The sequence below is a fragment of the Pinus tabuliformis genome, chromosome 1_1 (genome assembly GCF_031772625.1).
Source record: "Pinus tabuliformis cultivar Carrire ecotype Pingquan chromosome 1_1, CPIR1, whole genome shotgun sequence".
In the NCBI taxonomy this organism is placed as follows: domain Eukaryota; kingdom Viridiplantae; phylum Streptophyta; class Pinopsida; order Pinales; family Pinaceae; genus Pinus; species Pinus tabuliformis.
In genome coordinates, this window is record NC_142297.1 from 113,024,119 (window position 1) to 113,051,198 (window position 27,080).

General features: G+C 40.9%; 1 pseudogene across 1 annotated transcript; it reads right to left on the reverse strand.

Annotated features, from left to right (window-relative positions):
* LOC149211903 (disease resistance protein Roq1-like) lies at positions 1 to 26,302 on the reverse strand (annotated as a pseudogene). Its single transcript, XR_016250010.1, has 6 exons — positions 25,815 to 26,302; positions 24,625 to 25,705; positions 24,083 to 24,431; positions 23,482 to 23,941; positions 21,286 to 21,343; positions 1 to 794 (listed from the first exon to the last, which is right to left on the reverse strand). The product of XR_016250010.1 is annotated as a disease resistance protein Roq1-like (transcript).
* Between the last annotated feature and the right edge of the window lie 778 nt (positions 26,303 to 27,080).

Sequence of the window (27,080 nt, forward strand, 5' to 3'; positions counted from 1 at the left end):
GGATACCGCATAAATACAGGTGATGACTACATCATAAGAAAAATAAAACATTAAAATAGAAAAGTTCATTGGAGAATAAAATAGACCATTAACGATTTTTATTTTCTTCATATTCAAAACTACACATTGCATGACTTGGGGATTTTCACTTAGCAAACAGAATACCAGGCAGTTACAAACACTCTGCTCCCTCGCTCAAGCATAATTCTTTTTCTGCCACGCTGGAGGTCATGGCAGATACAAGAAGACCCTGAAGACCTACATGTATAACCATCAACATTGACTATATCAAGAGCAACCAGCTAGCACCCGATGATTCGCAATTAACATTTTCATGGTTTCCTATGATATCTTGCTTGGTCTTCATTTTTTATGGCTATGCATCAATCATGTAATTGCTCCAATTGACTTTGATGGGCCGATGGTAAGTAAACTGATATTTCACTTATCTCAAATGTGTCAATGATTAAATTAGCGCAACCCTCCACATCAAGATACTTGAGCTTCTTTAAATTCCTGAAGTTATTTTGAAGCCTCTCCAAATTATGGCACCCTGAGAGATCGATGTGTTGGAGGTTACTTAAATTACCAAAGGACTCCGGCAGCCTTTCCAAATCGTGGCAATTTGAGAGATTAATATGTAGAAGATTCATCAGATTACCAAAAGTAGCCGGCAGCTCCTCCAAATTGTGGCAGCCCTGCAGATCAATGTGTTGGAGGTATCTCAATTCACCAAAGGAATAGGGCAGCCTCTGCAGATCGTGGCAACCTGAGAGATTGATATGTCGGAGGTCCTGTTAACACCCAGGTTGTTCCCCATGACTCCCAAGGGAATACGGCCGGGGTAACCACTAACCAATCTTTGGACTACAGCGCCTAGCCAAGCTGTAATCAGAGAGGGCTCTCTCTTTATAATTTGTCTCTGTTCTATTGGTGTTTTAGGCTAGCTATTATGCTCAGGTTTTGGTTTATATTTTGGTTGAAGGATTTCTTTCAGGGCTCAGGGTGTAGTGTTCAGAGAATGGTATATCATTGGGCAATGGAGTCTAGAGTTCAGAAATGCTTTGAAATGCAGAAGTGGTGATGTTCAGACTGCAGGGCCTATTGTGTATTTTAAACAAACAAATTTAAACTTAAGTGGTGATGCATGGTCAGCCAACAGAAAGCAATTAAGAATTCTCTATTAAGCTGGTGATGTGAAAGTGAAACATGCTGCTCAGGAGCAAACTTGAATTCCTGAAACAAAGGTCACTGTGAAAGATATATTCTGAAAGTGCAGCAATTAAGAATTACACTTATCAAGACTATAGCTGAAGAAAAAACATTCATTGACAACACAGATTGAACTCAGGGTATTGCACGAATAAATCCTGAAAGTTAGTCTTTTTCTTTGTTGTCAAACACTTAGAAACTAGAAACATATATGGATTTGATATATCGAAAATACATAACAAAGAGAGTTACAGAAACTTATTGTATTGTGAAATACACAGGAATCCAGCAGTTTTCAACAGACATCAGAACGCACTCAACACTTTAGAAATCCGAGAAATTCCATCACTTTCTTTATTATGCTCTGAAAGGATTACAGTATAAGAAGTTCTTCAGGAGAAATCAACAACAACCCCTCAAGCTTATGCGAGGGGCAAATATATACTCTCGGTCATTACAAAATATCTGAGTTCTAAGTTATCTCAGATTTGAATACCTTCACCAACTTTTAAGATATTTAGATTAGAAAGTTATTACAACATTGAATACAAAGTAAATGCATCTTTATGCTTTGTCAGAAGATATTTTGGCCTTTGGAGGCCACTGAGTCGGTTGGAGTGATCTGCATAAATGCTGTGAAATGCGCTCTTGGAGCTGCGCTGCTGTAGCTTCTCGGCCTGGACACCTGTAGCTTTCTATTTTGCTTTTTGGCCGAAATTTCTGCTGAGTTGGCTCAGCTTTAATCTTGAATGTATGTTGATCCTTCTAAGTTGTCCTGTGCATGGCAGTTTACATTTCTATGAACAAAATTTGTTAAATGGCACCCTGTTTATAAAATAGTTTGTATAGCCTGGGTCCACCATTCTTGAGTAGGTAGTTGATGCCTGAGAATTGCACCCATAGTCTCTTCTGCTTCTGTATATTTGAAAAAGTTGGGAGCTGCCTCAAACAGGTGTTTGATCTCATTCATTATAAAAAATAGACTTTCTACTTTGTTGTAGATAGTCTGTCCTGTGGCTGGTCCTGTTTCCTCTGAGCTGTTGGGCCTTTCATTGACTTGGCTTGTGGCAAAGGTGTTGACTCTTTTAGCATACTGGTCATGTGTGAATAGTCTCCCTGCGCTGTTCAGTAAGCCAGGGAGCCCTCTGCTTTCTAACACCTGAAATTTCTCTAGAAACCTGTTCACCTCAGTCTGCATATCCTGGGTTCTTCTGTCTAATGTCTGCACTAAGTTTTTCAGTGTGAGAACCCTCTTGATTAACTGAATGTGCTCAGTTCTGTTTGAAATGCCCATGGCAGCCAACTGATTGCTTGTCTTATAGTTGAGCACATTAATCATCCTGGTTTCTACTTCAAGCATGTTGCCTAGAGCAGCCCTTGACCTATGAATTTCAGTGCGTGCTTTTGGGATGAGCTCTAACTGCTCATGGATTGTCTCTATGTACGGCCATTGGTCGGTAATAGACTGGCCAATGTTAGCCCATAGCACTGTTTTCAGCTCTGCGGTCACTTTGTCAAGTGTGAGCTCCTTTTCTAGCTCAGATATTCTTTTCTTCAGAGCTTTTATATCTCTTTCCTTCTCAGCCACATTCCTTTTACTTTTATCATATTTTTCATTTACATTAGCCAAGGATTCTTTGGCTTTATTAAGCTCTAACATTTGAGCTTCCAGGACTTGGATTTCCTCTTGAAGCTTCTGCATGTCCAGACTATGAGTCTGATCTGTTGTTGGTGCAGTTGTTGTCTCTGTTTGTTGAGGAGGAGGAGCAGTAGTAGGAGCAGCTTCCTCAAGGTTGATTACTTCAGGAGGAGGCTGGGAAGTTTGCCCTTCTTCTCTTTGTTTTAAGGCTGCCTGTAATGCTGCCTGTGCAGCCTCTGATTCTCCCAGCTTCTCTTGAGTTTGGATCAGCTGCTTGTATAGAGACATCAACAAAGTAGTTGCCTCTTGATCATGTCTTTGCTGGGCAACCTCATCTGTTTGAGGGTGAATTGTGGCTGGAAGTTTAATCTTTCTCCTCAAAGCTGCCATGTCTGCATCCCTCAGCTTTAGTATCTCTTGTATGCCCTTGATATCTTTGGGATCATGCCCAATCTCTATGATGATGTCTTCTAAGGACCTTATTCTGTTGTCCTTTGCTTGAGAGGATGCTTTCTCTAACTCAAGCTGAGCAGCTGTATTATTAAGGCTATTCTGTAGCCTGTAGTTATCCAATGTTTGGTCTGCCAAGGAAGCATAGACCATCTCACCCGTTTGCTTATGCAGTTCTATCTTGTCCATCGGGTGGATCTCCTTGGCAAGGACTTCCAGGTTAGTCCTCAAGTAGTCAGAGGCAGATTGGGGCTGCACTGCTGTTGGCTTAAAATGACTCATGATCATTTTTCCTTCCTGCACATCAAAGGCAGACATGAGTCTTTGTTGATTGGTGGGAGCCATGTTTAACAGATGGTTGTACAACTGTATCCTGATGGGCTCATTTCTCCTCTTAATGTCGATGAACTGCTGTTTAATGCTGAGTCCACCTTCCCTTTGCTGACTTGAGGAGCTGACCTCTCCTCCCATTGCTCTATCTTGTCCCTGTTGAAAGGAACTTGCTGATGCTTCCCTGCTGGGTGGGACCATGCCAAAAGACTGCCCCATTGGCATTTCTTCTTCTGAGAAGGGGTTGACTCTCTGTCTTTTCTCCCCATGAGTTGCTGATGTTGTAAGGGGAGTCTCTCTGTCCCTTTTTCTGAAGATAAATGTATCCTCCTTTTGAGGAGTTTGGAGGATTGATGCATCAGTTGGAGTTTCTTGCCTTGGAGGCACAGTTTGTTCAGTGGTCTTGGGGGTTTCCACTGTTTCTTCTTGCTGGGCAGGCTGTTCCTGCTTTTGTTCTTCCTGCTATTGCTGTTCTTCTTGCTGCTGCCCTTCTTGCTGCTGTTCCATCTCTTCTTGTTGCTGCACTAGTGTTTCCACTTGCTCTTCTGTCATAGGAGGTGGCTGTTCCACCTGCTTTTCTTTGCCTTTGTTGGATGTCTGTGCAGTATTCACGGCAGCTTGTTGATGTGTTGTTGTGGATGAGGCAGCTGCTCCAAGTTGTCTTTTGTATGAGAGGGGGACCTGTCCACAAGTTTCTAAGTCAGCTTCTTTTTGAACATTTCTAGTCTCTCTTTTTAGCAGCTCTTCATCAGTAAATTCCTCTTCTAGGGTGCCCTCTGTCCATCTCAATGTATTGGCATACTGCTCAGTCTCTGGCAGTCTCATATGTGCATAGGTACCCAATTTGTTTTTTATTCTTCTGAGGGAAACAAAATGATTGGGGTCATAGGGTATCCACTCAAAGCTAGTTTGCAATTTGAGAGCCTCTAGGATATCATTTGCCTCTTTCCATCCCTCTTCTCTTTTATTATATAGGAAAGGGCCCAGCTGGCTCCTTACCTTCAGCTGCACTTTCTTGTTCTTGCTTTGGAAGTGGTGGCAGTCAGCGTTTCCAAATTCCCTGAAGTATTCTAAGGCAAAAAGTCTCATAGGGACATACCTGGGCAACCTATAAGGCTTCAACTCACAGCCATATATTCTGATTACTGTGTGGTGTTGGTAGAAGTACCAATCACCAATGCTGTATTTTTTAGAGAGATGGAGAACTCTCCTCATGTCATCAGTTAACCTTGGAGGAGGAACACCATACAATAATGTCATAGCTGGATGAATGAACAAGTCTACGAACTCACAGTATGTGTATGGTGACACAGAGCTGCAGTGAAAGACTGAGGTCCAAAACACAACTGACCTTGGATTCCCTTGGGCATTAACTTTCTTCAAGGGAATTGGGAAGCTGTCTGGTTGATAAAACAAGAATAGATGGTAGATGTATGAAGAGTATCTAAACAATCTCTCCCTTTGCAGATTCATTAGCTGCTCATGGATCTTGTCTGCAATGTATGTGGCATAGTCATAATGTACAACTGGAGGCTTTCCGGGAGAGAATATAGACATCATTGCCATTATACTATCATCCACATCCTCAATTCCCCTGAACCCTAGGACATAGCTGATCAAGTCCACCAGCATTCTGCCCAAGTCATTCAAGTATGGATATCCAATAGGAGGAGTTCTTATGGCTTCAGAGCCTGGTTGTATAAACAGCTGATTAATTTTGATGATTTGATCATTTGACAACTTAGTCCCCTTCTTTATCAAATTCTGCATGTAGAGGGGGGTCAATGATTTTGCAGTGTGGAAATGCAGCATCTCATTTATGCTTTCTGGGGTGATATGGAATAGAATTGAGCCTGTGGGGCTGAGAACAGCTCTTTGGCATGGATCATAGCACTCCTGGCATCTGTGGATCAATTCTGGCATAGGATTGACCTGAGGGAGGTTGTAGATGGGCAAATTTGAGTCCCAAATCCCTAGGATATCAGCTCCACTAAGGTGTTGGGCTTTCAACTCATTTAGCATCTGAATATTATATTTAGAGCGCATTGGGAAAATGTCTAACATTTGATAATCCATATCTCCCAGAGCTTTCCATTCCAACTCCCTTTGAGGGGCATTGAGAGGGTTGATGTTCAGTGCAATTGGAGTTTCCATGGTCTACTAAGCTTCTGTCTTGCAGGTGAACTGTTTGAAGTGAGCAGCACAGCACAGAAGTGATTTCTTACAATGAAAGTTTGAGTTTCAGGTACCAGAGGGAGAATTGATCCAACAGCAATTGAAATACTGTTTGAAGGATTAATAAAACAGTAGCAGGACTGACCAAGAGTATTTTCTGTGGTGAATTTGGTCAGTTAAGGTTCCTAGTTCACGACTGCGCGAACTAGTTGTGAACTTCAGCTTAATTTATCAAATGCGGCCCTGCAGGAGTCTAATGGCTTCACTGGCTAGATATAAGTGCAGGTCACAGTGTGTTCAACGGTGAAAACAGAGTTTTAAAGTCTGTTAACAGGTTTACTTACGAAATTATGGATAAAACCAGGTTTATGAGGTTATTTTGAATAATACCTGGTGGATTCGTCGGCAAACGTTACGAATGCGGGTGCAGCAGAGGCTCTGGCGGTCTCGAACTCGTCTTCAGCAGGTTAGTGGTAATTTGGACGTGAGCAGCATGCAGAAACAACAGTAGAGCTTTTTGCCAAAAGTGGAAAGAACGCGAGATTTTGGCCTAAAAACAGATTTTTGGCAATATTGGCGCCTTTTTGGGATGACGTCAGCATGACGTCATTGGTGGGTCAAGGCCGGATGACGTCAGCATGACGTCATCGGGTGAGGTGGCGAGCTGCTATTGGTCCATGTGGATGATGCGGTGGCAGACACGTTGGCGCAGATGCCGACAAAGGTACTGATGCGCTGGCGGCATGGCTCTGACGTGGGCATGATGTGGCACTGGCAAACCGGGCGGTAATGCTCTGACGGTTACGGTTAAGCGCCATAGCCGCTACGGTTTCTCGGAGCGGTCACGATACGGCCTGGCTTGTGTCAGAGTCTGACCCGAGAAAACGAGAAGGGGACGCGTGGCAGAGGCCTGACGTACCCCTTCGTCACTTTCTCGGGTGCTAAAGGGCGGACGCCGGGCCCAACCCGATATCAATGAGGGCCGTCGGATCCCGTGGGTCCAATCCGACGGTGGTCGGGAGGGTGAGGTGATAGGTGGATACGGACGCGAGCGCGGTATTATTTAACATTTATTTTCGGGATGCGCGCTTAGGCGGAAGACCATCGGGGTATGGTGCTTTGTAAGGTTTTTCAATGTATTTTGAGAAATCAAATATACGCGCTGAAACTTTGGATAGGCCAACAAAGTGGGTATTTTGGGTTATTTTTGCAAATGAAGCGGGTATAGGTAAAACAAGGTTATTTATGAGACTTCTTTTAGCAAATGAAGCTTTCCAAGGGGCCAAATGACTTCAGAAGAGGGGAGGGGGTTGGACTTAGGTTCATCAAAGTGACCAGAAGCCATTTGATCCCTGACACAGAACTTATTGGCTATAATACCAAGGGGAGGGATATTTATACAAAATTTGGGGTTTATACACCATGGTGTTAATACTAGTAGGAGATGGGTGAGATAGGGGAGTTACATAATAGCATTAGAGGTTAATATGGATGAAGAGGGTGAGTGAGGGGGATATCACTAAGTTTGTTTGAAAATCACTTAGTCAGGGAGTAGATCAAAATGAAAAGAAGTTTACATAGGAAATGTGGCTTTTAAAAGAACAAGAACTACCATGAAACCATGAATTCTTCCAAGAATCTCAACTGATGAGGGGATGTTAGTAACAAATGAAAAAAAGGGGATAAAGGGAGGTTAGACATGCTTCTTTACTTGCTGCAACTTGATGAAGAGGAACACCTTTAGAATTCACTAATTTTTCCTTGTGAACAAGATTAGCACATATGCAATTTGTAAGAAATGTCCTTTCTGCAACCCCAACTGCCTACCCATCTACTTACCTAGCATTTTTTGTTTCTTCTTGGAGGGTGCATTTGGACTTGCAGACCCTTACTTGCCTTTTCTTTTCTTTGGCTTTTTCCTTTTGATTTTCTATCAAATTCTACCCTTATTTCTTCCAAGGCCCCAGGTTAAGCAGTTGGGAACCTTAATTCTCTACCTAAGCTAGTTGTCTGCCAAGATTAAGCAGTTTGGACAGACTTTTCTCTATTCTACAACAGAAAATTTAAACATGGCATGATCCAGCTTAGGCTGTTGGACCATCCATCAAAATTGAGTCCTTATCAAGATATATACACACCTTGTCTCCTTATGAAAATATGGGATCTTTGCATCATCAAAGCAGAGCATATTTGGACCTTTTATAACCAATCATGAAATATGAAACCTATTGATATAGGTAGCTAACAGTGGCTCCACATGGGGATGGTGTTTCCTTTGAAAGACCAAGAACAGCAGGTCAGATTGCCTTGTTTCTTGATTGCTCTTGCCAATCTTGAATTATGCTGCTTTGAAATGCTAAAATTGTGTGCTTCTTTTCTTGGTAGACCTCTGATTCTATTCACCTTTTGTTGGTAGTTTGGGAAAACTTTGAGAAATTGCATTTCTACATGTTGACAGAAAATAATATATACATCTGGATATGTACAAGGAAAGACTCCGGGTGCACTTATGGGTGATATTCAAAGTAGTGCTTCAGCATCCTGCCATTCACAGGACCTTCATCCAAATCAGTTTCAGTAAGACTTTTAAGGAAATAAGTGTTGTTTCCTTGTACTGCCTGGACAGCAAATGGTCCTCTCCAAAGGGAATCAAATTTTCCATGTTTTCCCTTATCCTCTCTTCTTGAATCCCACTTAAGGACTTTGTCACCAATGTTAAAATCTTCTGCTTTAGTTCTTCTATCAAAAGCCTTCTTTAATTTTTCTTGTAGAACTTGAACTCTGCTTAAAACTTGGTCTCTAGTTTGCTGTAAACATATGATTTGATTAATCCTTCTCTGCATATCATTTGGTTCAGCTTGGCTTTCTTGAAGAAGTTTCATAACAGGCACTCCTAGTGATGAAGGAAATTTGGCTTCTAATCCATAAACCAACTCATATGGGCTGGTCCCAATTGATCTCTTGGTTGTTAGTCTATCTGCCCATAGGGCATTCACAAGCTTCTTGTGCCAGTTCTTTTTGTTCTCTTCTAGCACTTTCTTTATGATGTTTACCAGACTTTTATTTGATGACTCAGCAAGGCCATTTCCTTGGGGATAGTATGCAGTAGAATGACCCAAGGTGATGTGAAATTTATGGCAGAAGTTCACCATTTTCTTGGATCTGAAAGCAGCAGCATTGTCTGTTATTATTTTGTCAGGACAGCCAAATCTAGCCAATATGTTGTTCTCCAAGAACTGAATGATAGTGGAATCATTTGCTTGTCTACATGGAATAGCTTCAATCCATTTAGTGAAGTAGTCTGTGGCTGTTAAAATCCATCTGTGCTGGCCTGAAGATGAGGGATGAATTTCCCCAATGAAATCCAAGCCCCATTGCTGAAAAGGTCTCTCTGTTGCAATAGGCCTCAAGGGAAGTGGCAGCAGCTGTCTCTTTCCCTCAAACACTCGACATTTATGACATGAGGTAGTGAATTTCTTGATATCAGAGAACATGGTGGGCCAGTAGTAACCAGCCCTTAGTATCTTATCCACAGTGGACTTCCAGTATAAGTGTCCACCGCAGTCTCCTGCATGAAATTCCTGTATGGTATTGTCAGTTTCATTCTCAATTAGGCAGTTTAGCAATATTCCTTCATGGTTTTTCCATAATAAATTTCCATCTATGACACAAAATTTAGAGGCTTTCATTTTTAAAAACCTACATTTAGTTCTGGACAATCCTGGGGGAGCACACAGGTTTTGCAGTACATAACATATATCAAAGTACCAAGGGGATTGTTCAAAGGCTACATTGATCTTTGGAGTCGCCAGCTCCGGTTCACTGTCCAGCTGGTTAATGTCTAGGGCTTGGAAATTTGCTTCTGTCATTAATTTGGCCAAGCCTTGTCCCTTTATTAGTTTTGTGGGTTTTATCTCAATGTCAAATTCCAAAATGTTGGCAATCCATTTTCCTCTTCTGCCCTCTAAATTTTCTTGGGTGAGAATGTCTTTGACAATAGGACTTGGTACATAAGCTATAACATGTGAATACAGGATGTAAATCCTAAAGTCCTTAATGGCTTTGACCAAAGCATAAGCCTGTTTTTCCATGATTTGATACTTTAAAGGTGCATCTCTAAGAGCTCTGCTAAAGAAAGCAATTGGCTTTTCATTTCCTTGGTCATCTTTTTGTAACAAGACAGCAGCAATAGTATGCTGGGAAGCAAAAGAAAAAATGATGAATTCTCTGTCAAACTGAGGATTAGTCAATACTGGGGTTTGGGTAAGGGCCAGTTTTATACCTTCAAAGGCTTGATTGGCTTCAACAGTCCATTTGACCTTTGAATCTTTCTTTAGCATATTGTTCAATAATCTGCTTAGTTCTGCTAAGTTTGGGATGAACCTTCTCAAGAAATTGATTTTTCCCAAGAATCCTTGCAGTTCTTTGACATTTCTTGGGTTGGGCATTTGTAGGATAGCTTGTATCCTGTCTGGGTCTATCCTGATGCCATCTTTAGAAATGATATGGCCCAATAATTTACCTTCCTCTAAACCAAACAGGGATTTCTTGGGATTCAAGGAAATTCCATATTTTCTGCATTTTAGGAAGATCTGTCTCAAATGTTTTATATGTTCCTGGTCTGATTTTGAGAAAGGTGTAAGGTCATCTAAGTAAATGACTAAAAAGTCATGAATCTCTTTGGCAAAAGCAATATCCATTGCTCTTTGAAATGTTGCCCCTGCATTCTTCAACCCAAAAGGCATTTTTACATACTTGAAGGTTCCCCATGGGGTTGTGAATGCCGTTTTGTCTTGATCATCAGGGTGTACCAGGATTTGATTAAAGCCTGAAAATCCATCCAGTAATGAGATCCTTGAGGCTCCTACCACTCTTTGGAGAATGTGATCCATCTTGGGTAAGGGATAGTTGTCTTTAAGGGATACTTGGTTCAGATTTCTTAGGTCCACACACAGCCTTATTTCACCAGTTTTCTTTCTTGTAGGGACTAAGTTTGAAATCCATTCAGAGAATCTGATAGGTGCTATGATGCCTGCCTTAAACATTTTTTGTACCTCTTGTTCCATTGCTGGGAGAAGCATAGGGTTTATTCTCCTCAGTTTTTGTTTAAAGGGCTTTTGATCAGGTTTGAGAGGGATGGTATGCTGGATAACAGAGGTATCATAGGACTTCAGGTCCTCATAACTCCATGCAAAAACATCCTGGAATTCCTTAAAGAGGTCAACGTATTTAGGCTTTTGGTCAGGGGGTAAGGAAGCAGACAATTTGATGATCTTGGGTTTTTCTACAGTCCCAATGTTACACTCTTCTATGGCATTGTTGATGCGCTGCATTTTTGGCTTGCTGGGAACATCATTTGAATCAAAAATGTCTTCCAAAGGAGCTAAGCCAGTTGGTAGAAAATTGTCTTTCAACTCTATAATTTCAGTCTCAGCATTGGCCACCTCTTCACAAATGATTGATTGAATTAGCTGAATGTTATCCTTGTTGAAAATAGTTGGGTTTCGCATTTGTTTTGCTGTTCTAGGTGATATTGGGTGAGTAATCTTTTGAAACTGTATTTGTGATTGACTTGCTCTGTCAAGTATTTGTGATTGACTTGCTCTGTCATTGTCAATATTTAGTCCTGAGAATTCTTGCTGCAAAGTCAAGAAATTGTTTATTTGCCTGTCATCATCAAACACTTGCCAATCCTTGACATTGTTTGGGACAGATGGTCTGTGTTTTATCTCAGCTGTAAAGCAATGGTGGGGCTCAAAAGGTAACTTGCAGGTACTTGCAAATGTGGCCAAGCTGTGGGCATGAAGGTTTTGAGTCCTAGGAATTTTGGTAATCTGAAATTCAGTAAATGAATTTAATAATTCAGCAGCAGCAGACCTATAGGATCTCAGTCTTTTATCATTGGTGACAAAATTACCCTTGACTTGTTGGATAACTAAATCCGAATCACCCATGATCGAAACCCTAGCAGCTTGTAAGAACTTTACTAACTTGAGGCCTAGTAAAAGGGCTTCATATTCTGCCATATTATTAGTACATCTGAAGTTTAATCTATAGGCTCTGCCTTCTGCATAACTATTTTCTTTATTGTGTACCCAAACTCCAGCTCCTGCCCCTAACTTGTTGACTGAGCCATCAAATTCAAGGAACCATAGGATGTCCGGTTGGGAAGGAGTTTTAATGATCTCTTCATGGGCCGGCAATGTAAGTAGAAGTTTTGGTTCTTCTTCTGGCTTGTTTTCTAGGACAGTTTCATCATTTGATTTGGTATGCTTGATGTTTAGAATATCAGCAGTGTCTAGCATTTGATTGACTGCTGTTTTATGAGTGGTAATTTTTTCATCAGAGTTTTCCTCTTGTATGAGTATCTCAGTTTCAACGTCGTTCTTTGAGAGGGTAGTGTTGTTATTGAAGAGAATGTATGAGTCTGTGTCTGAATGGACAGCATATATGGGAAAGTTTTGAGGCTTTTCTTCACTGCTGACCATGTATTTCATGAGTGTTTCTTTGTACAGTCTTTTTGGTTGTCCAAAAACAGAGATGGTGGCATATGACATGTCTAATTGTAGGGAACCTTGGAGTTTAGCTCCCCATGATCTTGATAACAGAATCCCATACTTAGGTGGGATATCAGCAACTACCACATCCATTAGGATTGTTTTGTTTGGGTATTGAACCAGAGACACACATAAGTCCTTTATGAGACCTAAACACTTGACTTGGCTGGAGTCAAAGGAGAACAGGTCCTTGTATGGTCTTGTTATATCTAGATTCAATCTTTCCATGACTGCTTTTGGCATGAGGTTGTGAGAGGCACCTGAGTCAAACATTGCATTGTGCAATATTTTATCATGAATATGTAAGCTGACATAAAAAGGTAATACCCCTGTGACTACTGTTTTTCCATCCACTTCTGGGCCAAACAGGAGTTCTGGGGTGTCATCCAGCACATTGACATCATCCTTGTTGCTGGTGAGTTGAAGGGACTTCTTGATTTGTAGTTTATAGGTGTCATGCTTAACTAGTTCTGAGAGAGGAATTGCTATCTTTAGTTTGCCGATTTCAGTTTCTAGGTCAAAGGGTTTTTCAGATTGGGTTTTAGGGTTATGGATAACAGTCCTTTCTCTGTTTATTAAGTCTTCTTCTTGATTTTTATCTCGACTTTGGGACTTATCTGTTTTACTCATCTCTTGGAGAGTAACACTTGAACTAGGTTGAGAAGGTGAAGTGGCCATAGGCTGCTGTTTTAAGGACTGTGGTTCAGTGATCTCTTCAATGACCACTTCTTCTGTAGGTGAATTTGTTTTGTCATTAGGCTCTGTGACTGTGACTCTTTTAGGCTGCTGATTATCCCTTATCTTTTCAGGCTGGTTTACATTCACTGTTCTGCTCCTCAGCTTGTATTGTTTGTGGACTTCATAGACAGCAGTATCATAGCCTTGTTTAAAGTCGAAGGATTCACCTGATTTAGTTTGGAACAGTTTGATTTCATCATCCTCATGATCTTCTTGGGTTAAAAAAACTTGACTTTCACCATCTAGACCTATCAAATTAATCTCAGGATCTTCATTAGGCTCAGATGATGTGGAAGTTTCAGCATAGTTTTCTTGAAATGGAGGTCTGATTTCTGGATCAGGGTTGGCCCTGCCACTGTTTGGGTTTGGGTTTCTCCTAAAATTTGGATTCCTAGGAGGGTTGTTTTGTGGAACTTCCCATGATGCTTTTCTTTCAACTGATTCCACTCTATCACCCAATCTTTTCATGCCATTGAGTATGGCATCAAGCTTTTGATCAAAGGCTGTAGGTTCTTCTTTATATATGCTTCTCTTTTCTAACCTTGCCCTGTTTCTTTTGGCAATCAGGTTTGCTTCCACTGTGACAGCAGCCTTTTGAGCGTCTTCAAGGGTTTCAGGTTCTCTTTCCTTCAACTGATATGCCATGTCAGAATCAAATCCATCAGGGAACTTGTACAAGGCCAAATCAGGAGGAGGCCTTAGGTTTTGTGGTATTGCGTTGTACACATTGTTGAATCTAGCACAATACTCCAGAACGGTCTCTTGAGGACCTCTCTTGATTGTTTCATATTCACCAAGTATGTGCAGGGGATCTTTCTTCTTCTCCCATCTGGTAGTAAAGGCCTGATAAAGCTCATCAAGGGTTGTGATAGTATTTGCAGCGATCGACCTGAACCAGGTTCTAACATCACCTGTCAGGCTCTGGACAAAAATTCTCATCCTCACACTGTCATCATCTATTTCATAGTTTTCAAAGTGATCTTGCATCCTCTTAGCATGTTGAATAGCAGAGTAAGGGCCAGTGGAGTCAAAATATGAGATTTTGGTTTGGTAATCCTGGGGTAGAGCTGCAGGATTAGCAGGTAGCTGCAAGGGTGCATATCTATTAGCCATATTTACAGGGTTTGAAGGATTAACAGGGGCAGCTGGGATAATAGGAACGATGGGTACCACAGGGGTAACCGGTAAAGCTGCACCAAGAGTATTGGTCAAGGGAATATGTTCAGTAGATGAAGATGTGAGAGGAGGACTTTGAGAAGTGGATGGTGAACTAGGGGAAGTAGGGGTAGACCGGAAAAGAACTTTAATAGGAGTTGAAATGGGGTTGGGATGAACTGTATGAGGGGTTAGTTCAGCAGGCTGCTCCTGCCTTTGCTGCCTCCTAATGTTTCTTGGGATGGTATTTGGATTATCAACAATGATGGGTGGATTTGGGTCAGGATTTGCCCTAGTATGCCGTGGATTTTTCTTAGGAGCCAGCTTCTAACTGTTTTTAGGATTTTATACGAAAATTTTTATATTTGCAAGGACTGGATAAAGATTTCTGAAATGGCTATATATATTTCAAAGCTAAGATTAAGATTCCCTAAATAAGCTCTTCCCTAAAGCTGTCACTGTGATGCAGAAACAGTTTTAAGGCCTCTTGACTGATTTCAGGCTTGATAGTAGCTATGGAAGATAGATAGCAATTTAAAAATCCTAAGAAGTCCCCAGCGAAGTCGCCATTTATGTTAACACCTAGGTTGTTCCCTATGACTCCCAAGGGAATACGGCCGGGGTAACCACTAACCAATCTTTGGACTACAGCTCCTAGCCAAGCTGTAATCAGAGAGGGCTCTCTCTTTATAATTTGTCTCTGTTCTATTGGTGTTTTAGGCTAGCTATTATGCTCAGGTTTTGGTTTATATTTTGGTTGAAGGATTTCTTTCAGGGCTCATGGTGTAGTGTTCAGAGAATGGTATATCATTGGGCAATGGAGTCTAGAGTTCAGAAATGCTTTGAAATGCAGAAGTGGTGATGTTCAGACTGCAGGGCCTGTTGTGTATTTTAAACAAACAAATTTAAACTTAAGCAAGGATAATTTTAGGGGCGAATGTTCGCCCTTTGGCGAAATTAAGGGGTTTTAAATTTTTAGTGGGCGAATATTTTGTATCATAGTACATTTTTACAAATCACCTCAAATAGCCCACCTTATTTTAAGGGAGAGGGTAAAAAAGGTAAATTTAGCCCTTGAAATTAGGACTTACAACCTTCCATTCGCCCATTTTCAAGAATAGGTTTTATTTAAGTGAATCCATTCGCTCATTTTCAAGAATATGTTTTATTTAAGTGAATCCTATGGGCCAAATACCATATTTATAAAAGAGGTATGGTAAATTAATAAAAATATAAATAAATGAGAGGTATGGTAAATAAATAAAACATTTTTTATATTTACTCCATAAGTCACCTTATATACATGTAAGGGTGTAAACAAATAAAAATATAAGTAAAGTGGAGGTATGGTAAATAAATAAAACGTCTTTTTATACTTACTCAAAAGGTATGGTAAATAAATAAAAATATAAATAAACTAAACGTATCGTAAATAAATAAAACCTCTTTTTATATTTAGTCCATAACCCTCATTCTATTTATGAAGGCTCAAGAAAGATGTTTTATTTAAGTGAATCCTATGGGCCAAATACCATATTTGTAAAAGAGGTATGGTAAATTAATAAAAATATAAATAAACGAGAGGTATGGTAAACAAATAAAACATTTTTTTATATTTACTCCATAAGTCACCTTATATTTACGAACACTCAAAAAATAGGTTATATTTAGGTGAAACCTATGGCCAAAATACTATGGGACAAATACCATGGACTAGATTGTTATTAATACCATGCAAAAAACTATTATTAACCCTAATATTAGAATTGATAAAAATAAAAATGGCACATGGTATTGACCCATGGTATTCACCAAAATGGCACATGGTATTGACCCATGGTATTCACCTGGAATGTAGCCTATTTAAATGGGGAATTAAACCAGCATGTAGCCTATGCTAAGATTCACTAGGGCTTTACAAAGTTTTATTATTTAGTGAAAGACTCGCCAAGATCTTACAAGATTTTATAATTGAGTAAAATATTCTAATAAAAATAAAAATGGCACATGGTATTGACCCATGGTATTCACCTGGAATGTAGCCTATTTAAATGGGGGAATTAAACCAGCATGTAGCCTATGCTAAGATTCACTAGGACTTTACAAAGTTTTATTATTCAGTGAAAGACTCGCCAAGATCTTACAAGATTTTATAATTGAGTAAAATATTCGCCATGCCTAGTGAGAGATTCGCCAAAAAATTATATATACATATTATATTATTGATGAAATCGCCTTCCATTTTTCCTATATACCATGGAGATTTGCCCATTTATTATATTTATAAATTTAGGGGGGGTTCTTAAAATTTTCCCTGAACTTAAGTGGTGATGCATGGTCAGCCAACAGAAAGCAATTACGAATTCTCTATTAAGCTGGTGATGTGAAAGTGAAACATGCTGCTCAGGAGCAAACTTGAATTCCTGAAACAAAGGTCACTGTGAAAGATATATTCTGAAAGTGCAGCAATTAAGAATTACACTTATCAAGACTATAGCTGAAGAAAACATTCATTGACAACACAGATTGAACTCAGGGTATTGCACGAATAAATCCTGAAAGTTAGTCTTTTTCTTTGTAGTCAAACACTTAGAAACTAGAAACATATATGGATTTGATATATCGAAAATACATAACAAAGAGGGTTACAGAAACTTATTGTATTGTGAAATACAAAGGAATCCAGCAGTTTTCAACAGACATCAGAACGTATTCAACACTTCAAAAATCCGAGAAATTCCATCACTTTCTTTATTATGCTCTGAAAGGATTACAGTCTAAGAACTTCTTCAAGAGAAATCAACAACAACCCCTCAAGCTTATGCGAGGGGCAAATATATACTCTCGATCATTACAAAATATCTGAGTTCTAAGTTATCTCAGATTTGAATACCTTCACCAACTTTTAAGATATTTAGATTAGAAAGTTATTACAACATTGAATACAAAGTAAATGCATCTTTATGCTTTGTCAGAAGATATTTTGGCCTTTGGAGGCCACTGAGTCGGTTGGAGTGATCTGCATAAATGCTGTGAAATGCGCTCTTGGAGCTGCGCTGCTGTAGCTTCTCGGCCTGGACACCTGTAGCTTTCTACTTTGCTTTTTGGCCGAAATTTCTGCTGAGTTGGCTCAGCTTTAATCTTGAATGTATGCTGATCCTTTTAAGCTGTCCTGTGCATGGCAGTTTACATTTCTATGAACAAAATTTGTTGAATGGCACCCTGTTTATAAAATAGTTTGTATAGCCTGGGTCCACCATTCTTGAGTAGGTAGTTGATGCCTGAGAATTGCACCCATAGTCTCTTCTGCTTCTGTATATTTGAAAAAGTTGGGAGCTGCCTCAAACAGGTGTTTGATCTCATTCATTATAAAAAATAGACTTTCTACTTTGTTGTAGATAGTCTGTCCTGTGGCTGGCCCTGTTTCCTCTGAGCTGCTGGGCCTTTCATTGACTTGGCTTGTGGCAAAGGTGTTGACTCTTTTAGCATACTGGTCATGTGTGAATAGTCTCCCTGCGCTGTTCAGTAAGCCAGGGAGCCCTCTGCTTTCTAACACCTGAAATTTCTCCAGAAACCTGTTCACCTCAGTCTGCATATCCTGGGTTCTTCTGTCCAATGTCTGCACTAAGTTTTTCAGTGTGAGAACCCTCTTGATTAACTGAATGTGCTCAGTTCTGTTTGAAATGCCCATGGCAGCCAACTGATTGCTTGTCTTATAGTTGAGCACATTAATCATCCTGGTTGCTACTTCAGGCATGTTGCCTAGAGCAGCCCTTGACCTATGAATTTCAGTGCGTGCTTTTGGGATGAGCTCTAACTGCTCATGGATTGTCTCTATGTACTGCCATTGGTCAGTAATAGACTGGCCAATGTTAGCCCATAGCACTGTTTTCAGCTCTGCGGTCACTTTGTCAAGTGTGAGCTCCTTTTCTAGCTCAGATATTCTTTTCTTCAGAGCTTTTATATCTCTTTCCTTCTTAGCCACATTCCTTTTGCTTTTATCATATTTTTCATTTACATTAGCCAAGGATTCTTTGGCTTTATTAAGCTCTAACATTTGAGCTTCCAGGACTTGGATTTCCTCTTGAAGCTTCTGCATGTCTAGACTATGAGTCTGATCTGTTGTTGGTGCAGCTGTTGTCTCTATTTGTTGAGGAGGAGGAGCAGTAGTAGGAGCAGCTCCTTCAAGGTTGATTACTTCAGGAGGAGGCTGGGAAGTTTGCCCTTCTTCTCTTTGTTTTAAGGCTGCCTGTGCAGCCTCTGATTCTCCCAGCTTCTCTTGAGTTTGGATCAGCTGCTTGTATAGAGACATCAACAAAGTAGTTACCTCTTGATCATGTCTTTGCTGGGCAACCTCATCTGTTTGAGGGTGAATTGTGGCTGGAAGTTTAATCTTTCTCTTCAAAGCTGCCATGTCTGCATCCCTCAGCTTTAGTATCTCTTGTATGCCCTTGATATCTTTGGGATCATGCCCAATCTCTATGATGATGTCTTCTAAGGACCTTATTCTGTTGTCCTTTGCTTGAGAGGATGTTTTTTCTAACTCAAGCTGAGCAGCTGTATTATTAAGGCTATTCTGTAGCCTGTAGTTATCCAATGTTTGGTCTGCCAAGGAAGCATAGACCATCTCACCTGTTTGCTTATGCAGTTCTATCTTGTCCATTGGGTGGATCTCCTTGGCAAGGACTTCCAGGTTAGTCCTCAAGTAGTCAGAGGCAGATTGGGGCTGCACTGCTGTTGGCTTAAAATGACTCATGATCATTTTGCCTTCCTGCACATCAAAGGCAGACATGAGTCTTTGTTGATTGGTGGGAGCCATGTTTAACAGATGGTTGTACAACTGTATCCTGATGGGCTCATTTCTCCTCTTAATGTCGATGAACTGCTGTTTGATGCTGAGTCCACCTTCCCTTTGCTGTCTTGAGGAGCTGACCTCTCCTCCCATTGCTCTATCTTGTTCCTGTTGAAAGGAACTTGCTGATGCTTCCCTGCTGGGTGGGACCATGCCAAAAGACTGCCCCATTGGCATTTCTTCTTCTGAGAAGGGATTGACTCTCTGTCTTTTCTCCCCATGAGTTGCTGATGTTGTAAGGGGAGTCTCTCTGTCCCTTTTTCTGAAAATAAATGTATCCTCCTTTTGAGGAGTTTGGAGGATTGATGCATCAGCTGAAATTTCTTGCCTTGGAGGCACAGTTTGTTCAGTGGTCTTGGGGGTTTCCACTGTTTCTTCTTGCTGGGCAGGCTGTTCCTGCTTTTGTTCTTCCTGTTGTTGCTGTTCTTCTTGCTGCTGCCCTTCTTGCTGCTGTTCCATCTCTTCTTGTTGCTGCACTAGTGTTTCCACTTGCTCTTCTGTCATAGGAGGTGGCTGTTCCACCTGCTTTTCTTTGCCTTTGCTGGATGTCTGTGCAGTATTCACGGCAGCTTGCTGATGTGTTGTTGTGGATGAGGCAGCTGCTCCAAGTTGTCTTTTGTATGAGAGGGGGACCTGTCCACAAGTTTCTAAGTCAGCTTCTTTTTGAACATTTCTAGTCTCTCTTTCTAGCAGCTCTTCATCAGTAAATTCCTCTTCTAGGGTGCCCTCTGTCCATCTCAATGTATTGGCATACTGCTCAGTCTCTGGCAGTCTCATATGTGCATAGGTACCCAATTTGTTTTTTATTCTTCTGAGGGAAACAAAATGATTGGGGTCATAGGGTATCCACTCAAAGCTAGTTTGCAATTTGAGAGCCTCTAGGATATCATTTGCCTCTTTCCATCCCTCTTCTCTTTTATTATATAGGAAAGGGCCCAGCTGGCTCCTTACCTTCAGCTGCACTTTCTTGTTCTTGCTTTGGAAGTGGTGGCAGTCAGCGTTTCCAAATTCCCTGAAGTATTCTAAGGCAAAAAGTCTCATAGGGACATACCTGGGCAACCTATAAGGCTTCAACTCACAGCCATATATTCTGATTACTGTGTGGTGTTGGTAGAAGTACCAATCACCAATGCTGTATTTTTTAGAGAGATGGAGAACTCTCCTCATGTCATCAGTTAACCTTGGAGGAGGAACACCATACAATAATGTCATAGCTGGATGAATGAACAAGTCTACGAACTCACAGTATGTGTATGGTGACACAGAGCTGCAGTGAAAGACTGAGGTCCAAAACACAACTGACCTTGGATTCCCTTGGGCATTAACTTTCTTCAAGGGAATTGGGAAGCTGTCTGGTTGATAAAACAAGAATAGATGGTAGATGTATGAAGAGTATCTAAACAATCTCTCCCTTTGCAGATTCATTAGCTGCTCATGAATCTTGTCTGCAATGTATGTGGCATAGTCATAATGTACAGCTGGAGGCTTTCCGGGAGAGAATATAGACATCATTGCCATTATACTATCATCCACATCCTCAATTCCCCTGAACCCTAGGACATAGCTGATCAAGTCCACCAGCATTCTGCCCAAGTCATTCAAGTATGGATATCCAATAGGAGGAGTTCTGATGGCTTCAGAGCCTGGTTGTATAAACAACTGATTAATTTTGATGATTTGATCATTTGACAACTTAGTCCCCTTCTTTATCAAATTCTGCATGTAGAGGGGGGTCAATGATTTTGCAGTGTGGAAATGCAGCATCTCATTTATGCTTTCTGGGGTGATATGGAATAGAATTGAGCCTGTGGGGCTGAGAACAGCTCTTTGGCATGGATCATAGCACTCCTGGCATCTGTGGATCAATTCTGGTATAGGATTGACCTGAGGAAGGTTGTAGATGGGCAAATTTGAGTCCCAAATCCCTAGGATATCAGCTCCACTAAGGTGTTGGGCTTTCAACTCATTTAGCATCTGAATATTATATTTAGAGCGCATTGGGAAAATGTCTAACATTTGATAATCCATATCTCCCAGAGCTTTCCATTCCAACTCCCTTTGAGGGGCATTGAGAGGCTTGATGTTCAGTGCAATTGGAGTTTCCATGGTCTACTAAGCTTCTGTCTTGCAGGTGAACTATTTGAAGTGAGCAGCACAGCACAGAAGTGATTTCTTACAATGAAAGTTTGAGTTTCAGGTACCAGAGGGAGAATTGATCCAACAGCAATTGAAATACTGTTTGAAGGATTAATAAAACAGTAGCAGGACTGACCAAGAGTATTTTCTGTGGTGAATTTGGTCAGTTAAGGTTCCTAGTTCACGACTGCGCGAACTAGTTGTGAACTTCAGCTTAATTTATCAAATGCGGCCCTGCAGGAGTCTAATGGCTTCACTGGCTAGATATAAGTGCAGGTCACAGTGTGTTCAACGGTGAAAACAGAGTTTTAAAGTCTGTTAACAGGTTTACTTACGAAATTATGGATAAAACCAGGTTTATGAGGTTATTTTGAAGAATACCTGGTGGATTTGTCGACAAACGTTACGAATGCGGGTGCAGCAGAGGCTCTGGCGGTCTCGAACTCGTCTTCAGCAGGTTAGTGGTAATTTGGACGTGAGCAGCATGCAGAAACAACAGTAGAGCTTTTTGCCAAAAGTGGAAAGAACGCGAGATTTTGGCCTAAAAACAGATTTTTGGCAATATTGGCGCCTTTTTGGGATGACGTCAACATGACGTCATTGGTGGGTCAGGGCCGGATGACGTTAGCATGACGTCATCGGGTGAGGTGGCGAGCTGCTATTGGTCCATGTGGATGATGCGGTGGCAGACACGATGGCGCAGATGCGGACAAAGGTACTGATGCGCTGGAGGCATGTCTCTGACGTGGGCATGATGTGGCACTGGCAAACCGAGCGGTAATGCTCTGACGGTTACGGTTAAGCGCCATAGCCGCTACGGTTTCTCGGAGCGGTCACGATACGGCCTGGCTTGTGTCAGAGTCTGACCCGAGAAAACGAGAAGGGGACGCGTGGCAGAGGCCTGACGTACCCCTTCGTCACTTTCTCGGGTGCTAAAGGGCGGACGCCGGGCCCAACCCGATATCAATGAGGGCCGTCGGATCCCGTGGGTCCGATCCGACGGTGGTCGGAAGGGTGAGGAGATAGGTGGATACGGACGCGAGCGCGGTATTATTTAACATTTATTTTCGGGATGCGCGCTTAGGCGGAAGACCATCGGGGTATGGTGCTTTGTAAGGTTTTTCAATGTATTTTGAGAAATCAAATATACGCGCTGAAACTTTGGATAGGCCAACAAAGTGGGTATTTTGGGTTATTTTTGCAAATGAAGCGGGTATAGGTAAAACAAGGTTATTTATGAGACTTCTTTTAGCAAATGAAGCTTTCCAAGGGGCCAAATGACTTCAGAAGAGGGGAGGGGGTTGGACTTAGGTTCATCAAAGTGACCAGAAGCCATTTGATCCCTGACACAGAACTTATTGGCTATAATACCAAGGGGAGGGATATTTATACAAAATTTGGGGTTTATACACCATGGTGTTAATACTAGTAGGAGATGGGTGAGATAGGGGAGTTACATAATAGCATTAGAGGTTAATATGGATGAAGAGGGTGAGTGAGGGGGATATCACTAAGTTTGTTTGAAAATCACTTAGTCAGGGAGTAGATCAAAATGAAAAGAAGTTTACATAGGAAATGTGGCTTTTAAAAGAACAAGAACCACCATGAAACCATGAATTCTTCCAAGAATCTCAACTGATGAGGGGATGTTAGTAACAAATGAAAAAAAGGGGATAAAGGGAGGTTAGACATGCTTCTTTACTTGCTACAACTTGATGAAGAGGAACACCTTTAGAATTCACTGATTTTGCCTTGTGAACAAGATTAGCACATATGCAATTTGTAAGAAATGTCCTTTCTGCAACCCCAACTGCCTACCCATCTACTTACCTAGCATTTTTTGTTTCTTCTTGGAGGGTGCATTTGGACTTGCAGACCCTTACTTGCCTTTTCTTTTCTTTGGCTTTTTCCTTTTGATTTTCTATCAAATTCTACCCTTATTTCTTTCAAGGCCCCAGGTTAAGCAGTTGGGAACCTTAATTCTCTACCTAAGCTAGTTGTCTGCCAAGATTAAGCAGTTTGGACAGACTTTTCTCTATTCTACAACAGAAAATTTAAACATGGCATGATCCAGCTTAGGCTGTTGGACCATCCATCAAAATTGAGTCCTTATCAAGATATATACACACCTTGTCTCCTTATGAAAATATGGGATCTTTGCATCATCAAAGTAGAGCATATTTGGACCTTTTATAACCAATCATGAAATATGAAACCTATTGATATAGGTAGCTAACAGGTCCCTCAAATCACCAATGAAATCTGGTAGCCTCTCCAAATTATGACAGCCCTGTAGATCGATGTGTTGGACGCGCCATAAACGACCAATGGAATCTGGCAGCCTCACCAAATCGTGGCAATCCGAGAGATTGATGTGTAGTAGTCTCGGTAAGTCTTCAAAAGAATCCGGCAGTCTCTCCAGATTGCGGCAGAATGAGAGATCGATGTGTTGGAGGTTCCATAAACCGTCAAAGGCGCCTTGCAGTGACTTCATTTTTTAACACTCTGTTAACACCAAGTCTTTTAACAATCGCAAATGACAAAATCCTTGTGGCAATTTTGTCAGATTAACCTGTCCTCCAGAGGAAAACTTGCCAATGGCAATGCGTTCAAGGCGCTCCAGCTGCCCTATGAACTCTGGAATGTTGGAGAGCGGAGCATTAATCTCTAACTCCCGCAAACGCTGAGGTGCCTGCAAAATGTTCAAGAGTTGTTTCAATTATAAATACATCTTATACTCGGTCCTCTCTATAAAACCCTTTCGTATCCTTCTGTCACCGTGTGGTGCCATATTAAATTAATAATGAGAAACACAAAAACGTTAACACGATAGTTTTCTGTCTACCTTTGATTCGTCTTCCCACAATGTTTGTAATTTGCTCCCGGACACTTGTAGAACCCTTAAACTCTCCATTGGTAGCCACGAAGGCAGGGAAGGCGTGGGACACTTGTTCCACCGTAGCCATATGAGACGTCTTGGGACGTGCTCGTCCGGCCTTCTCAAAAGGCGTTCCAAAATACCATTTTCAGTATCAAGAAGTTCCAAGCTTCTCACATCAATACCTCCCACTCCATCAAGAAGTTCCAAGATCCTCTTTTCAACACCATCATTGTCTTCACCCAGTACCATCCTAATGCCCCGCACAGCTGTTACCGGTTCGTTTCCTACAGTTGCTCCCTGTTCATTCTTGAAAAATGATAGCTATTACATTTATTTTTGGAAAATGATAAAAGAAAAATTACAGAATTGAACATTGATAGCTGTTCATTCTTGAAAATTGATGGTTATCACTATTCAATTTTGAAAAGTTCAGAAAAATTACAAAAATGAACGTTCATTTTTATGGAATAATCTGTAAGATTCATGATTGAGAACTTACAGATAATTGCTCCAAGATATCCTTAATATGCTTAGAATGCAAAAGACGACGAGGCGACGAAGTATCAGCAACAGCTCTTCCGAAATCCCGAAGGTGATCGTGCATTTCTATATTATTTTCTTCGTCCACTCCCAAAAGGCATCTGTCCTCAAGAGTACCAAACCCCAACAAACCATTCCACCCAGATCCCTCCCATATCCTTATGGCAGTCTCCCTTTTTTGTCCTATGAAAAAACATGCGCTGTCTAGGAATATCTGTTGTTCCTCCCAGTTGAGGATCTGATAACTAATTTGAAGTTTTTCTTGTGCCTTACCCGGAAGTACTCGTTGAAGTTTATACAATATTTCTTTCCAAACAACTGGGGCATCTTTATCATTGAGAAGTGCCCCAAACACTCTTAGAAATAAAGGCAACCCTTCACAGACTTCTAAAAAGTTATCTACCAAAGATTCAAATACTTCAATAGGATAGGGTTGGTTGAAGGCATAGGCGCAGAAAAGCTGTCGGGAGTATTGATGATTAAGCCCAGTTAAATGATAAATTGATGCATTCTCAACTCCTGAGCTTGCGATCACCCCTTCATCTCGAGATGTAATCAGTACTAAGCTATCTGAGAGGAGATGAGTTCGAACAGGCAAAAGAGCATCAATCTGATCCAGGTGATCTACATCATCTAAAACCATTAAAACACGACAAGATGAGAGATTGTTTTTAAGCGCCTCTCTACCTTCACCAATACTGTTCATCTGCGCATCCGTTCCAGTCAAGCTTTTAAGAAGTTGCCTTTGCAAAGAATTTAAAAAGCCTAGCCTTGCTTTTTCTCTCACATTAGATAAAAAACAACATTTACTGTAATTTACCCTCTTCTGATGGAAGAGTTCTTTTGCTAGGGTTGTCTTTCCTACTCCGCCGACGCCAACAATCCCCACAACCCGAGACTTTGCACAAAGTACTTTATTTCCGAATTCTTCCACTTTTTCATGCAAACCTACTACATATTTTGCTGCAGTACTCCATCCCTCTGTCTTTGCCCTCCTCAACACTTCTTGAACAACCTGGTCTAACAACGCGCCCTCGTCGCTGGTTATTTGGAAGAAAATAATACAACTAGTGAGAAACAAACGTCTAGGCATGTCAATCCAAAAATAATAAACTAATGCAATCCCCAAAGAGAAGGTTGAGCTCTTACCCATTGAACGCATCCAGTTCGAAACCGCTGATGTCTGCAACCTGAGAAAGTGCATTTCTCCACTTTCTAATAGTGTCGGGAGCACACCTTCCCTTGTTTTCATGTTGGAGTAGTGATTGAGCGTAGCATCCTTTGCCCTCTACTATACATCTAAGATCAGTGGGCTTTACATCGTAAAACACTGGAATGATTGGAGCCCCGGACTCCAACATGAGCACCAGCTCCTCTAAACACCAATTTGACTGCGCATATCGGAGAGTAAAAATTGCAACATGGACAGAGGCGGTTCTAATAGCGCCATCAGTTTGACTAATGATGTTATCTCCCGATTGCAGTTCCGGCCGGTCTATAAAAACTCGCAGTCCACAGGAAATGAGTCGGCGGTACAGATAACCGACAAAGGTCTTCTTCACTTCTGGACCTTTATGGTTGACAAACACGTCGTACCTGTAATTGTTGTTGTAATAAGCAGAAGTGGAAGCAGCCATTGCCAAACGAAAAATAGAAACAGAAATGGGAGGAGCCTGGAGGGCTTCAGATGGTCGAAGAGATGGAGGGCTTCAGAGCTCGATTGGAGGACCTTTATTAAGAATTTAGAAAGGCAGATAAAATCGAGGGGGATTGTAATGTGAAACACCTATGTTGTGAAGCGAGGTATAAAAACACAATAAACAGGTGGCGTCTTGGACTCTCGATCTCAAACCTTATGTTTGGACTCCTGTTTACTTTAGTTAATTAATGACACAGATTCGTGTACGCAGAGCGCGACACCTCGAGAAGATCTTTTAAGGCATACAAACTTTGCATGGGTGAAATATCGAGGGGAATTTGGAACATTGAAGTGATTATTCTATATTTTTTATTCTTATTATTATTTATATAAATTCTAGATAAAAACAATGTCTAAACACTCAATAAGAAAAATATATATATTAAATATAAACCACAGAATGTATAGAAAATTTAAGATCTAAAATACCTCAAATCTAATAACTTTCAAATACTCTACCAGATTATAGAACATATAAAAATTGTTAAATCTGAAACATACCAAATCTAATAATCTTTATATACTATTCAACAACATTTACGAATCTACATCTAGCACTGCATTCATGAATGTGCCTCAGTGTGCTTAGGCGCTGCCACACATACAGAAATTTCACTGTACAACACATATTGGACCATATCCTATATTTGTGTGTGGGCTCCACAAGAAATTGAAATGTATGTTTCACTATATGTGGTTTACAAGTTGAAGATGCT